The sequence below is a fragment of the Equus caballus genome, chromosome 25, assembly GCF_041296265.1.
Source record: "Equus caballus isolate H_3958 breed thoroughbred chromosome 25, TB-T2T, whole genome shotgun sequence".
In the NCBI taxonomy this organism is placed as follows: Eukaryota; Metazoa; Chordata; class Mammalia; order Perissodactyla; family Equidae; genus Equus; species Equus caballus.
Window position 1 is genome coordinate 11,297,554 of NC_091708.1, and position 16,027 is coordinate 11,313,580.

Below are 16,027 nucleotides of genomic sequence, written 5' to 3' on the forward strand. Positions count from 1 at the left end.
ACTAGCAATAAGCCCCCGACAAGAAGAGGGTACAAGGGTCTTTAGCACAGTTAAGTGTGACAGAGGAAAAGAATCCTGGACTAAGTTCAGGACTCCTGAGTTCTTATCCTGGCTCTCTTCTTTTTTTTTTTTCCCCCTGCCTTTTTCTCCCCAAATCCCCCCAGGTACATAGTTGTATATTTTAGCTGTGGGTCCTTCTAGTTGTGGCATGTGGGATGCCACCTCAACATGGCCTAATGAGCGGTGCCATGTCTGTGCCTAGGATCCAAACCCTGGGCTGCTGAAGCGGGGTGCGCGAACTTAACCACTCGGCCAGAGGGCCGGCCCCCTCTTCTGACTTCTTCCATGGCCTCTGGGGCTGCAGTGTTGCTGTTTATAAAATGGGAGCCGGCAGGTCTCTGCTTCTCATTCTGTGTTAGGAGAGTATCTAAGGGTAGGGCTACCAGATTCAGAAAAAACAAAACAACACTAACAAAGAAGGACATCCAGGCAATATTTGGGACATACTTTCAGTAAAATATCATTCTTTGTTTATCTGAAATTCAAATGTAACTGAGGGTCCTTTATTTTACCTGCTGAGCTCACTCAAGCCTCCCTGGAGAGGATAAAGAAGACTCCCCCCCCAGCCCAGCCTCTGCTGCTGGAATGGACAAGAGCAGGTGTTGTCAACCCTGGCTGAATGCTGGAATCACCTACAGAGCTTGTGTAACACCCAGTGACCAGTCTGCGTTCAAGACCAATCAAATCAGAATTTCTGGGAGTGAATTCAGGCATTTATATTTTTATATTAAACTCCCCAGGTGAGTCCAATGTATGGCCAAGTTTGAAAACCACTCCACTAGAGCAGGTCACTGGACCAGAGCGTCAGCCTCACCTGAGAACTTGTTAGAAATGCAAATTCCCCTTCCATCTCCAGACCTTCAGAATCAGAAACCGGGGTTGCACCCAGCAAGCCCTGCAGGGGATTCTGCTGTAACTAAAGTTGGAGAGCCCGTTGGGAAGTTCCTCTGATACCAGCAGGGCTCTGTCTTTGGGGCCTGATCCACAGGTGGGTGCTGGAAGGCAGATTAGTGTATTGCTTTGCAGGATGCACTTAATGGTCAAACTGCCTGTCTGCTGGCAACTGCGGCATAAATTATGGAGGCTGCAAACTCATGAGTGCAGTGGCTTTTTCAGTTTCCAACATCATTCTGACAGTCCTTTTTTTTTTTTTTTTTGAGGAAGTTTAGCCCTGAGCTAACTACTGCCAGTCCTCCTCTTTCTGCTGAGGAAGACTGGCCCTGAGCTAACATCTGTGCCCACCTTCCTCTACTTTATACGTGGGATGCCTACCACAGCATGGTGTGCCAAGTGGTGCCATGTCCACACCTGGGATCCCAACCGGCGAACCCTGGGCTGCTGAGAAGCGGAATGTGCAAACTTTACCGTTGCGCCACCGGGCTGGCCCAGTCTGACAGTCTTGAAGACCACCATTGGCACCTGGAGCTTTTTGGCAGTAGGACAAGTTAGGCCAGAAAGAGCTGGAAGTGGGCCAGACGGGTCTCAGGACACAAAAGTCTGGGTCAGGTGGTTTGAAGGCCCAGCAGAATGGGCTGTGGAGCCCGTGGGCAATCAGGATTTGGAAAGTCTGGTGAAAGGAACCAGACCGGGGTTGGGGTTTCGGGGTGGTGTTAGGTCAGCCCAGGTCCCAAGGAGGCTGAGGGTGGTGAGATTCAGGAACATCTCCACTGCTGGTTAACAGAGTCAGTCACTGCTTCTGGGGGGAGCCAGGACCAGGGCCTGCCAGAGCTGAGGAGGCTGGAGCAGGTGGTGTGAGAGGCAGAGAAGGAAGGTTGTGTTTGTTTTGTTTTGCTTTATTTTGTATTAGGAAGGAGGTGATCAAGAACAGAGCAGCATTTTTTTGGAGCCAAGGAGGGCTTAAATACAATCCCCCTAGCACCATCAGGTTTTCTTCCATGGGGGCTCTCACAGTCACAAGGTGATTGATTTTGGGATGCCAGGTGCCCAGGATGTGTGACTTTCCTGTCCTTGAGAGACATCTGCAGGGCAGGCGGCAGGAGCTGTGCATTATCTGTTTTTGTCCACCCCCAGTATTCGCTCAGTGCCTGCCGAATGCTAGGCCCTGAGTGACTGTGTGTGGAACTGAACCCAATAGAGACCTGATACATCACGGTCCTTAAATATGAATTTTAGGACTTAGTAAACCACACCGCTGAGAGACCACAGGCAAAAGGGCGCTTGTCACCTTGGGAGAATCAGTGCAGACTCTCCTCCTTGCTGCCTTCCTTCTCCCTTCCTTCCAGTGAGCACCTCTCCTGTGTGAGGCCAGGTGGTAGAGCGGCCCAGCTCCCCACAAGGGCTTTGCACACCGAGGGAACAGCTGGAGCAGAATGCATAAAGGCAGCCCACACTGACACCCCTAGGATTCCACTTACCTGGGTTCTAACGTGAATGCCTTTGTGTGCGAGTGTGTAAAACTATAAATCTGAGGAGTTTAATCTGATTCTCTTCATCTCCAAAATAAACTTTGGAGTTCCTGAAAAGGTGAAATATTACTTTAAGCCCTACAGTTGGAAAGTGATTTATTTCTTCAGTATTAAACGGCACAAAAAAAAATGTGATGTAATTTCCATCCTCTCACTTTGGCTGTAATATTTAAAGACAATTTTTAAAAGTCGCTTTCCATGCATAATATTCTCCCATTATACTTTATTTTTTCTTAATTAAAATGGTTACCATACTGCCATCTGAGGCTTTCCTAAGTGCGATGCATTGGTCTTAGCCAGAGCCAGGAAAGAGTTAATGTTGGAAATGGCCATCCATCCTCTGTCTCAGTGTAGGGGTGGGGTGGGAGGGAGACTGCCCAATTGTCTGTCCTCCTCTTTCCCTCCCTCGGGCTGAATGCAGGATGCTGAGTCTCCCAAAATAACCCACACCCTGTGGGTAAATGCCTGCAGGAACTGGCATTTGAGGATTCTCAGGATCAGAGGGGAACTGATCTGGGCTGGAAGAGAGAGCCCAGCCACCTCCTCAACCAAATGTCCACTAGCAAGCCTGCACCGGGCCACAGGGAAACCAGGTGACCCCTGTCAACTTGCACCCAGGTGGCATCCACAGAGTGACTGTCCCTGGAGAGAGTCCTGCAAGGCCACTGGGCACGGCTTGGAGAGTTCCTGGCAGATCTGGGGCAGAATCTAAGTGAGCCTCTCCATCATGAGAATTTCTGGACTCTTGGAGTTTACAAGACCCGCAGCATCGCCGCTTATTGCACATGTCCAGAGGAGGGAACTGAAACTGGCAAACAGCCATTGATGAGGAAGTATCTAGGTACTAATGTTTTTTCCTTTTTGCGATTATTGATTATGGCTTTTAGCTGTTTAACCCACCCATTGTTAACTGTGCTGTTTAGGCCATATGCTGTCTGACTCCCACTAGGCTCCTATAGAGAACATCTCCCTGGAGCCTGGGTCACTGTGGTAATGGGTGTGGGAGCTGTTCTTCAGAAATTAGAACCCCTTGTCCACTCCAGGCTTGTTGAGACCACCAGCTCATCAACTGGCCCCGTAGATGTCCGATAGGCGACCTTTGGACGTCAAGAGGCTAAAAACTCCAGCCTCAGATTGTGTGAACACCACTGTTTTGTGAAGGTGCGTCCTATGAAGAGGCGTGGAGTCTGACTACGCTTGCACGGACCATCAGTTACCTCACCTCTCCTCACCTCCAATCACCTCTCTCCACATTTCAGACCACCTTGCCCCCATCCCATAAATAGCGCTGTGTCCCTATTCTCGGGGAAGCGAATTTGAGGCTCACGCTCTCGCTTCCTTGTATGGCTGCCTTGTGAGTAAACCCTCTCTGCTGCAATCTCGTCGTCTCGGGGTTTGGCTTTCCGGGCAGCGGGCAAAAACGAACCTGGGTTGGTAACAGAACTGTGGGGTTCTGAGCTTCCCGGAGTAACAGTGAGTGGAGGGGCGCCCTTTGACCGGGCCTTGGAGCCCACCCCGATCCCTTTAGTCCTAAGGTGCAGGCAGTGAAGGATTTGGGGGCTCTAGACCGTGGGCTCCCCTCTCTCCCAATGCTGGGCAGGACTTCTTTCGTACAATTTGTGTCTGGGGCTGGTGAAGCCAAGAGAGAACCACTGCTTTCTTCCTAAGTCTCCCACTTTTATCTTTTATGTATAACTCTATTCATATTTCTATTTCCTCCCATTTGTGGTCATTTTTGCAGTGCATATAACCTTTTTATGTTATTATTAGGCTCTTACCACGGGAATTCACCATTCCCCTGCACTGGGTTTGCTGTAAAGTAGCACATCCGCCATGCTACAGTGTAGGTCAGAGGTGCTCAAACTTGAGTTTGCCTCAGAATGACCTAGAAAATGGTGTTACAACGTGCACTCCTAACGCCACTGCAGAGAAGCCAGCTCAGAGCCTAGCGGGCCCCAGGAATCTGCATTTTTACATGAACCGCAGTGGATTCTGCGCAGATGGGCCAATGACCGCACTTTGAGAAGCTTTGGCTCATCTCTGAGCTCTGATCCGTGGCATGAGCCAGCAAGTCGTGGGTGGAGGCCTTTCTGACTTTTGTCCCTGTGGTCTGACATGTAGAGGGTGAGCCAGCCTGTGTCTCGGGCCAGCAGGCAGGCTGTGGTAAGTGTCCTGCAGGGCATCCTGGTGCCTCAGCTGTGCACTGTACAGGGCACATGGCTGGCCCGACTTGCCCTGAACAAATCTCCCTCAGTGGCAGTTTAATGGATTCTGAGAAGAAAAGGAGATTAGTCAGGGGGCAGGGAGGAGAACAAGTGTGAACGCTGAGAACACAAGAGAACACCCGTGCTCCGGGCTGCCTTCCCTGGCGTCTCCCTCAGTACAGCAGCAGGCAACACCTTCCACAGTCCCACCTCTTACCTTCCTGAGTCTGCCTCCCTGTTTCCCACGGGGTAGTGCGAGTGCCCTGGGTTTGGCTCCTTTCCCTCATTAGAGGGACAGACCTTTCCCCCTCCTCTACCTCCAGGGTGTATGCAGGTATCAGGGCATGGTCACAAACAGGACTGCCTGAGGTATTTCAAGTAGGAAGGAATTTAATAACGGGAAGTAGGTGCTTACAAAATCATGGGAAAGTCCCGACAAACAAAGGTTAAGGAAGGCCATCAGTTTTGTCACTAGTTTTCAAAAAGAAGAATTTGAAGGAACTCAGGAAACCAGCAGGGATCCTCCAATCCTGAGGCCCGAGGTTTTCAGGAAAATGCTTAGAGGCCACTGCAAAATGTCATGTCTGCCTAAGCCTAAAATTTGACAATCCCACTGCCAGAGGAGCAGAAATCGGGCTCCTGCCTTTCTTCTGCCATCCACATCTTGGCACACGCTCCTCAGTCATGTGTTCTACTCTAGGGTCTGTGGACAGGGACTCTGGGACGGGCCCTTCCCAGGCTCCTAGGCCCCATAACATCAGGAAGATCACAGACGGGTCCTGAGCCAATGGAAGTCTTCCCTGGGGCCTGAGGATCTGGGGGGAAGACTTTCTCTGGCTTCTGGGGTCACAGCCGGAGGTGCATGAAACTGGTCACCGGAGGCCACCTTTCAGGACTTTTGGAGGAAGCCTGGCTGTGGTAGAAGAGAATGAGGCCCTCAAAGGGTGAAACCACAGTGAAAAACAGCTGCAGAAGGAGAGCGCCAGCGAGCTGGTAACACTGTGACAGTGTGTCAGCCCTGGGTTTGGTCATGCCTTTTGCCAGTGCTATCCATGCCCTTCTCATTATTTCAATCCATAAATTTATTTTATTTTATTTATTTATTTTTTAAAGATTTTTTTATTTTTTTCCTTTTTCTCCCCAAAGCCCCCCAGTACATAGTTGTATATTCTTCATTGTGGGTCCTTCTAGTTGTGGCATGTGGGACGCTGCCTCAGCGTGGTTTGATGAGCAGTGCCATGTCCGCGCCCAGGATTCCAACCAACGAAACACTGGGCCGCTTGCAGCGGAGCGTGCAAACTTAACCACTCGGCCACGGGGCCAGCCCCAGGAGAAGATAATAAGAAAGGTGTTCATTTCCGTTTTGTCTTTTATCTTGGAAATATTATTTTAGCCATAATTTTTATCTTACTTGTTACTTCTCATGGTCTTTGCTCCTTCCAGAATACTCCTCTTCCTTTCCTTCTTTGATAATGTGATTTATAATAAGAAATACATATTTGGTCTTCATCCTGTTCCCAGTACAGAGCTCCTAAAACCCTTGAAATTTCTTAAGTATTAAACGCATAAAGGTGAAATGGGAGCCTTTTGTTATTCGTAACAGGCCCCTTTGAACCACACCTAGTTTATGTTAATGCGGTGACTTTTGGGAAGCCCTGAAGGATGGGAGCTGGTTGCCAGGGGAACCAACCACGTGACTAGAGGGTTGAAATTTTAAGCCACCGCCCCACCCCACCTCCAAGAACAGGAGAGGGGCTGGAGGTTGAACTAATCACCAATGGCTAACTATTTAACCAATCATGCCTAAATAATGAAGCCTCATAAAAACCCAAAAGGATGGGGCTGGTGAACATTTGAAGGTGTGGGGAGAGTGGTGCACCTGGAAAGGCGTGGATGCTCCCCGGCCCTTCCCACATACTTTGCCCTATGCATCTCTTCCATCTGGCAGTTCCTGAGTTAAATCCTTTTGTAATACACCTGTAATCTCATGAGTTAACTTTTCCTGAGTTCTGTGAGCTGCTCTTGCAAATTAATCAATCCCAGGGAGGGGGTCGTGGGAACCTCCGGGTTACAACTGGTTGGTCAGAAGCACGGGGAACTTGGACTTGCCTTTGGCTTCTGAAGGTGGAGGGCAGCCTGGTGGGACTGAGCCCTTCACCTGTGGGATCTGATGCCGTCTCCAGGTAGACAGTATCAGAAGCGTTGTGACAGAGTTGCCTGATGTGTGCAAACCCCACACATCAGGTGTCAGATGTAGTGTAGTAGTAGTGTGAGAGTAAAGGAGACACACAGCAGTTTTTTCCTCTACACTTTTGTTTTCAAAATACTTCCTGTCTTCCCAACACCAGTTCGAATCTGCTCTCTTCAGGGCCCTCCGTAACGCCTTCACCCCATGTCTGAATTCTTGAAGTTCTTGGCACAGAACAGTTGAAAATCAAATTATTTTTAAATTTTTGTGTGTGTTTTGACTCCCCTTATTGACTGTGAACTCCTCAAGGTCATGGACTACATCTTACACCCTCCATGCATCCCCCCATCACCAGGTTTATCACCACTGACTGGTGCTCAATTAATCCTTGGGAGTTGATGGACTGTCTGATTGCTCATTGGGGGGGGGTGAAGTTGCCATGGGCAATTACCTGCAGGAGTGCGAGTGGAGGAGAGAAATGCTGTCCAGGTAAGCCACCCAGGAATAAGGAAACCTTTCTAGAAAGTGTAATCAAGCTGGCTCAAATATGCTTGGTACACAGGGGTGGGCCCTGAGTCCCGAGCAGCGCACCTCTCCTAATGCCCACAAGGGGGAGGCAGAGGGCGCGGTCCAGGTATCAAGCTGTTGACATGGCGGCTGGATCAGCCAGTCAACTAGCTGAGCCCTGCTAGAAAGGAGATCTTGGTCCACCTGATTTGCACAGGATAAGGTGGGTCTCAAATCAGAAGACATGGAAAGCAAGGTGCCTGGACCAAGAATGGGAAAGCCAAAGGGTGAACAAGTGGATGGTGGACATGAACAGGCACCTAAGAATAAGAGCTGGACCCTCCAAAATCAAAGCTGTGAATGGACTTTAAAGATCTAGATATTCCGCTAAGGACAAGGGGCTGCATCGGTGCCTTGGCGAAGGAAGCAGGACATCCAGGCGTGGTATAGTGGCCAGGGCAAAGTCTGGGAGGCAAGAGTCCTGGACTCCTATCTCTAAGCTTGCAGGTTCTCAACCTTTGTCTATGGTACCTGAAGAATGCTTTTCCTGTGTGACCTAGGGGATGACTTTCCCCTCTCTGAGCCGCAGGTGTCTCATCCTATACTAAGAGGTTGTGTCAGGAGACTTGGAGACCAACCCTATCTTTGCACTGAGCTCCATGATGGCCAGGGATCATTCTAGCTTAAATCGTCTCTGGGGTTATGTGAACAAAGCAGTTCAGTTGGCTACAAAGGCCTTTCTTCATTACTCCTGTCTGTGTCCACCTGCTTTCTTTAAAACTTTTGATGGGCCCTGACCCATGGGACCAGGGTTGGAGCTAACCAGTCTGACTTTAGATGAGCTGCCCCATGTCATAGCACACATCAAAACGCCCCCACATCCTACTGTAAATGCAAGTATTTTTGCTTTAAAATAGTCTTGAGGGCATTTTTATAATTTTGCTTTCAAGATTATTTTGCTAATTTAATTTTCAGTGGTGATGATTTCTTAGAAATCATCGTGCATAGTTAGGAATTCCTTGACGTGGAAGAATCTGCTAATTGTTTTCAAATAGAATAGACTTTTTTATGGATATCAACTGAACAATTGAGAGAGTTGATATAACACTGTATTTCATAGACATTTAGTTAAATTTAGATTTTGGAATTTTCATTTTGTATCTTGGATACAAAATTATTATTTTGTATTGACTCTGATTGGAGTCAATAAGAATGTTTGTGGTGTGTATTTTTTGAGACCCTTGAAAAGCTTGTGTGCCCCCAGTCCTGTGGCTGTGGCACCTGATGAATAAACCCCTCCTCCCCGAGGCAGCTGAGATGGGGTTGTGGAGTCATTTCTTTCAGTTATTACATTTTACCCCATGTCTTCCAGCCAGGGAGCCTGAGCAAGCTTTGAGCACATCAATGAGAGGAAGCCCCTCCCCACCCTTTCATCTCAGAAACCTCCTTGTTACCACATCACTCAGCCGCATCTGTAGGCAGGCCCCAGGTGGCAGAATCTCCCTGCTTTGCGATTTTCGATTTTCGTAAAGATGGCTCCTCCCAGTTCTCTAAGGCACACCAGGTTCAAGCCCGGCCCCATCCCCACTGTCAACCTTGCCACAGAAATGGACATGCCACAAAGGGCAATGTCTCGCTGGAGAATTTGTTTTCTCTTGCTGATAATTTCTCTCCATAAACATTTTTGAGAGAGATGAATAGGTGTACCTTTCTGGAACGTGGGGCAGATGCTGGGGCATGAAATGACTTTGCACGACATGTTTTATGGATGAGGGGAGGCTCCAAAGGACTGCCTTTTATTTCCCCAGCCTCTGACTGGTTGCAGATGGCCAGGCACCTCTTCTGCAGGTAACGGTTGGGCAGCCACCTCGCTCACTGCGGCTCCCGGAAGCTTTACAGGCCCAGCTTCGGTGGAAGCTACAGAGAGAGACTCCCAAAGAGTTGATATAAAACAGCGTGAGCCTGTAACACTCTGGGTCCTCCGTGAAGACCTGGGTCCCCTCGATGCATTTCACAGCCAGGATTACAGTCTTCAGATTCTTCCTTATGCTGGTGTTTTTTTTATTTCCCTCTCTTTCTTTATAACAACAGCAATGAAGGGAATGAATTCCTTCCCCTCGCGGTGTTAATGAATCTCAAAGGAAAAAAACGAGATGTGATCTTAGAAAAATAAAGAGGCTAACATGAAAACGGCAGACAGAGTGACCTTCAAAAAAGGGAACAAATGGGGGGTTTTTCCATTCATCTCTGTCTGGAGGATGGGAGGTGATTGTTAATAACAAAGTGGCAACGAGTGACAGGGCCCGACACTTCATCAGGTGGCCTCTAAAGCCCGGAGCCAACACGACCAAATGACTCCTCAAGGTGGCAAGCCACAAATGCATGGGTGGGGCCACAGCCTTCCAAAGGGCTTATTCCCACCCTAGGGCAGTGGTGCCAGAATTGGCAAATAAAAATACAGGACTCAGTTATATTTGAACAGGGAAGCAACAAATAATTTTTTAGTATATTTGGAAGATACTTGTACTGAAAATTTATATGTTGTTTATTTGAAATCCAAATTCAACCAGGCGTTGTGTATTTTCTCTGACCAGCCTGCCCGGGAGACACAGCACTTGTCTTCATTTCCCCGGTACTTCCGCAGCCCTAGGTTCAAGCTGCACCAGGACGAGGCTCCCTCTGGTCTCAGCTTCCTCAACCTTACTCTGTCCAGCTCCATTCCACAGTTTTGTGAAGACCTCCTCTAAATCAGTTCCTCCTTCCTCTCTGTCCCCTTGCCCCATAGCACTTTATTTTCCTATTTTGGTTTGTATTTAGTTGTTTGCAAGTCTGTTTCCCCTGCTGGACTGAGAGTGGCTCAAGGGCAAGGACTGTATCTAGATCGTTTCCCCATCACCTCCAGGATGGCTTTGCCTGTACCTGATGTGAATGTTTGTTGAATGAATAAATGATCATCACTAACATACTTTGAGTGCTGACTGTTTCAGGCCCAGTTCTAAGCACTTTATGTAGATTTAAGTCCTTTAATCTTTGAGTAACGCTTTGAGGTAGGCGCCATTTTTATTTCCATTTTTGAGATGGAGAAATGGAGGCACAGAGAAGCAAAGTAATTTGCCCACAGTCACACAACTAGAAAGGGGCAAAGCTGGGATTTGAACCCAGCAACATGGCTCCAGAGTCTGTGCTCCTAACTTCTGTAACATATTCAATGAATGGATGAACAGAAGGATGAGTGGAAGAACAAATGATGAGCAGAGGCAGCAAATAGGTACTAAGGTTAAGAGGACACAGGAGGGAGCCAAGGTAGGCGTTAGGAGAGCAGAGGCTGGAGGAGTCAGGGAGCTATCAAGAAGATAAGCTGAGGGATGAATCAGTGACTTGAACACGAAAGGCAGGTCAGCAGCCGAAGCGGCTGATCTTGTTTCTGCTTTGGGAATCACTCCTTGTGTTCCAAGCCCTCCACATCCCTGCAGAGGCCTGGCTGCAACTCCCTTCGGGCTTCCTGCTCCTGCAGCCTCTTCTTCCCAAAACGGAACCCACTCTCTCCTCTCGGAAGTGGCTCAGGCCAGCGGAGCTCTGAGGCCAATCCTTTGTCTTCTCGGCTCTCAGAGAGGAGTCAGCAGCTTGGCTCTTTGTCCTGGGGCTCCAGTACCTCCGTGTCCGGTGCCCCTCTGCCTGGCTCTTGCCTGGGGTGTGACATGTGTGTTACACAAAGGAACCGACAGGATCCACAGAGGGTGAGCATGAGTTCTGATGGGAGCACCACCACGTTGTTACTGTAAAGTACTCACCCCTTCCTCTTCAAGCCTGTGGAACAGCAGACAGTGCCTGCTCGTGCCTTCCACCTTAACTTTTTTCCTTTCAATTGTGGTAAAAAAAAAAAAGTAACATAAAATTTACTGTTTAACCATTTTAAGTACACAGTTCAGTTGCATTAAGCATTTTCACGTTGTTGTGAAACAGATCTCCAGAACTTTTTCATCTTGCAAAACTGCAGCTCTGTACCCACTAAACCACAACTCCTCTTTCCGCTTCCCCTGCCCCTGCTAACCAGCATTCTACTTTCTGTGTCTGTGAGTAGGGCTACTCCGGGGACCTCATGGAAGTGGAAGCACACAGGACTTGACTTTTTGTGACGGGCTTATTTCACTTAGCGTCATGTCCTCCAGATTCATCTACATTGTAGCATGTGTCAGAACGTCCTTCCTTTTTAAGGCTAATCAATACTCCGTTGCGTGTGTAGGATCCATTGTGTTTCTCCATTCACCTGTCAGTGAACACTTAGGTTGCTTCAATGTTTTGGCTGCTGTGAATAGCGCTGCCGTGAACATGGTGTACAGATCCGTCTTCAAGTTCCTGCTTTCAGTTCTTTTGGAATTCACTCAACAATGGGGGTGAGGTCGCCTTGAACTTATTTCTTTATCAGGAGGCTGTGTTTCTGGAACGGCTTAGAGTAATCTCCCATTATTCACTGGAATTGAGCAATGGGGAAAGTATAGCGCCATGCTGTGGGCAGATAACCTAGACATGGAGAGCCATCTTAACTTTGCCAATGACTTTGTAACTCTGGGTGAGTTGTGCAACCTCTGAGTTTCCATCTGCTCACTGGGGACAAACCTTTCTTGAGGACAACCTCCTCCCTCCTCTGCCCTGATGTCTCCTCCAGGAAAAGATGGTGATTGAGAGATGGTGTATGATTTGTTGGATATGTGTCTTAATCTCAGCAGCCATCACCCTGAGTGCGTTTTTTTCTGTCTTTTTTTAATAAAAACAAGTCATGCTTATTTTTTAAAAATTACAAAGCTGGGGGGGCCAGCCCGGTGGTGCAGCGGTTAAGTGCGCATGTTACACTTCAGCGGCCAGGGGTTTGCTGGTTTTGATCCTGGGTGTGGACATGGCACCGCTTGGCAAGCCATTCTGTGGCAGGCGTCCCACGTATAAAGTCGAGGATGATGGGCACGGATGTTAGCTCAGGGCTAATCTTCCTCAGCAAAAAGAGGAGGATTGGCAGCAGATGATAGTTCAGGGCTAATTCTCCTCAAAAAAAAGAGTAAGTCCTAAAAAAAAACTTAAAAAAAATTAGAAAGCTAAGAAAAGCATTAGAAGCAAGGAAGTATTTAGCCATCATTCCATCACCTGGAGGTAACCGCTGACAACGTTTTGGTCTGTCGCAGTTTTTTTCCTCAGTGAAGTAAACTTGTGTAATCCTTGAGAGTCCCCCTTTTTCTAAGGAAGAGCTACTCATTTTAACAGCAATCAGCAGCAAAGTTAACTGAGCTCTCAATTTCTTAAATATGTCTTTCTTTGTGCTAGCTCACTTCTCAGATGTGTCACTTTGACTGAAAAGCAATTAATTACAGTGGAAACGCTTCTTGAAATGTCTTACAAAATTATGTTAATATGTATAGGGAGAGAGAAAGGAGGGGAAAGGGAGCTGATGGGCGAAACAACTGGTCTATTTAAAGGGGTAATTTCCTTTCCTTTCAAGTTTCCTAGTTGAGGGTCTCTATATTTCTGACAGGACTAGAAAGCTATTATTGTACTTCCAATTTGTCAAAATCATTGAAACTCAACTGAAAAGCAAAATTGATAAACCAGCAAAAAGGCAACAAAAGAATGAGATTGAAGAAACATTTTTTTTGTAAAGAACAGTGCTATAGGGGCCCACTCGGTGGTGCAGGGGTTTAGGTTGTGTGCTCTGCATCAGCAGCCAGGTTTGCCAGTTCAGATCCAGGGCACGGACCTATGCACTGCTTATCAAGCTGTGACAGGCATCCCACATATAAAGTAGAGGAAGATGGGCATGGATGTTAGCTCAGGGCCAATCTTCCTCAGCAAAAAGAGGAGGAATGGTGGCAGATGTTAGCTCAGGGCTAATCTTCTTTGGGGAAAAAAAGAACACTGGTATGTGAGTTCAGGAAAAAAAATCTAAATGATAATCTGAAGATTAAAAAAAGGTGGAGTGTGGAGACCTCTGAATGTAAAGGCTCCCTCCCAGGATTTCCGGCCTCAGGAAATGATGCTTGAGGATCTTTGGGGCTGGTGCTGTCTAAAGGGGTTGGGCTTTTGTGCCGTGGGAGACCCAGAGGTTTGTCTTTATAGCCCCGCCTGTCTCAGACCCCTGAGGATGGCCCGGCCTGGCTGCTGGGCTGATGAATAATGCATGAAAGGTGTTCAGCACAGCACCTGGCACAGGTGTTCACAGGAAGTGCTCAATAATTGTTCAGTATAATTACTGCTATCTCGGTGGAGGAGTGAGCAGGAATCTGGGTCATCTTGGCAGAGTTGGGGGGGGGGCGGGGAAGGGTCACACTTGGAAAGGGGGTGGTGGTGGGGAGTGATTGGTCCCTTCATCTGCTTTCTAATTCCTCCTGAACTGAGGCTTCCAGGGCCTGGTTGAGAAAGGTGTGTGTGCACACGTGTGTGTGTGTGTTGGGGTATATAGGGTGGGGAAGGCTTAGGGAGGAGAAAGAGTCAACTGATATACCAGACACCATGATAAGCAGTTAAAAAAAAGACCTTGCAAGAGAGGTTAGGTAATCTGACTAAACATTTGGGCCAGTCTTGTCTGCTTGACCCTGGAGCCTGAGCAGGGACAGCCGCTCCATTTCTGTGGACCTGCAGGGAGATTTCCTTCATGCAGTTTCAAGAGTTCGTCTGCCTTGTCCAGGTATGGTTTCAATGGGCAGAGTTTCCCCAATTCATGAAAAATCAGTCTCTCCCTTTTGGGGCGATAAGGGGTTTTCTGCCAGTGACAAGGAACCACACTGTCACGGGCTCCCACTCAGCAGTCAAGGCTGCTCCTCGGGGCGCAGGGGTCGTCCTGAAGGCGCTGGCCTGGGCTTGCCGGAAGCGCTCCCCAGGGCCACGTGGGAAGCTAGGAGGCAACGTGGTCCCTGTCTGGTCTGACGTAAGCCCACAGGAGGAGGGAGGCAAGCTGAAACCTGCAGGCCAAGCCTGGCACACAGTGGGGCAGCGGGCAGCCTGCCATCCTTGGCACCACTGGGACCAAATTTCTTGCCAAACGGGCTTGAGTTTCAACATGCTGGGAGAGCACAGGAGTCTGGGAGCATAACTTTGCTGTTGGCCCTGAAGCTGGGCCAGAGGAGACTCCAGAGAGTCAGCAGACGGTAGCCGAGAGGGGGCGGCTGTGGCACTGGGCCCTGGGACTTGGCACTCTCTGGGGGAACGTGTCGGCCACCTAACGCAGGGGACTGGGCTGTGACAGGCATGCCCCAGGCCAATCCAGGATGGAGGTGAGATTTCATCCGGTGTTTTCCCTGTGAGATCTTAGAACTACAGAGGTTTTTGGAAATCCTCTAGTCAACAATGGTCTCCCATTCTTGTTCAGTCTGACTTTCTTTGGACTCTTACTAAGTGATCATTCAGGTAAGGTATTTGTGGGAACTGTCGCAGAGATAGTTTGGGGTCAAGAACAAGTTGGGAAGACTGGCAGCTTGACATCTTGACCCCTCCCTTCCCCTTGTGCAAGAGCACAAACGAGAAAATTAAGGCCCAGAGAGGTCTAGTGACTTTCCCGAGGTTACAGCATGAAAACCCAGCTGGAAGTCAGAACTTAACACCCAAGCCAGGCTTTTGCCAAGATGTCATTCTTCGTTCTTAACAAACTCTGTACCAGACTCCGAGAATTCTGAATTTCACCCCCACCCCCTGTTTGTTTCACAGCCCAGATTCTTCTCCACCAGAAAGGGCCTGCCTTTTCCTCCCTGGTGCACTTTGTAATCCCCGATCCTGAGCCCGAAAAAACACTCCCTGGGCTCCCCCATCCCTGTCTTGCAAAACGGTGGGAGGGTACAGGGTCTGTTTTGCTCTGAATAAGAGTCAGGATCTGAGCAGAGGGGCTAGGAAAGGAATGTTGTGCCATGAGATCCAGGCCACAGGACTAGGGTGCTGGAAACCGGCTGGTAACAGCATAGTCATGGGTGCCACACCCATCGCCCCATCAGCTCCTCCTCCGGCCGTTTATGAAATCACGAACACTGAGCTGCCCTACTAAACAGCGCTGTAGGAAACAAACAAGGACCTGAGTGTCATGGCTGGATGTTAGAAACGCTGAAAGACCTCTGACTTGGGATCAAGAAGCCTGGCTTCCAGGCTTGACTCTTCCACTGACCAGCTGTGTGGTGTCGGGCAAGTTGATACACCCCTCTGGCCTCTTGTTTCTCCTGCGTCATATAGGGTTAATCAGCTGTTTGCCTATCCTCACAGGATTTCTGTGCACTTGCTCTGGAAATGACAGTGCAGTGTCCTTACGGCCACTGCACTGGCTGATCCAAGCAGGCAGCAGTTCTGGGCTTCCTGCCCTGGTGATAGATGGTGACATGAAAGACTATTCTCTCCCTTCTACCATATTAAGACTTGTTCCCTGGAAGGGATTTGGGCAGTGGGAAAACAGAGCCCAGCCTGGGGTTGCTTCCATACCCCGGTGTTGACTCTTCGGAGCACTGGGCCAGGAGTCAGGAGCCTGGGTTCTGGACCCCACCCTTCCACAAACAAGCCGTGTGCCCTGTGCGCCTCGTGGCTGCTCTGCGCCTTGGCTGGCTCTGAGCTTCTGACGCCACATCACCAGCTTGAAGGCAGGGAGTCAGATCAGCTCTGGGATCTGTTGAAGGAGGGAAATG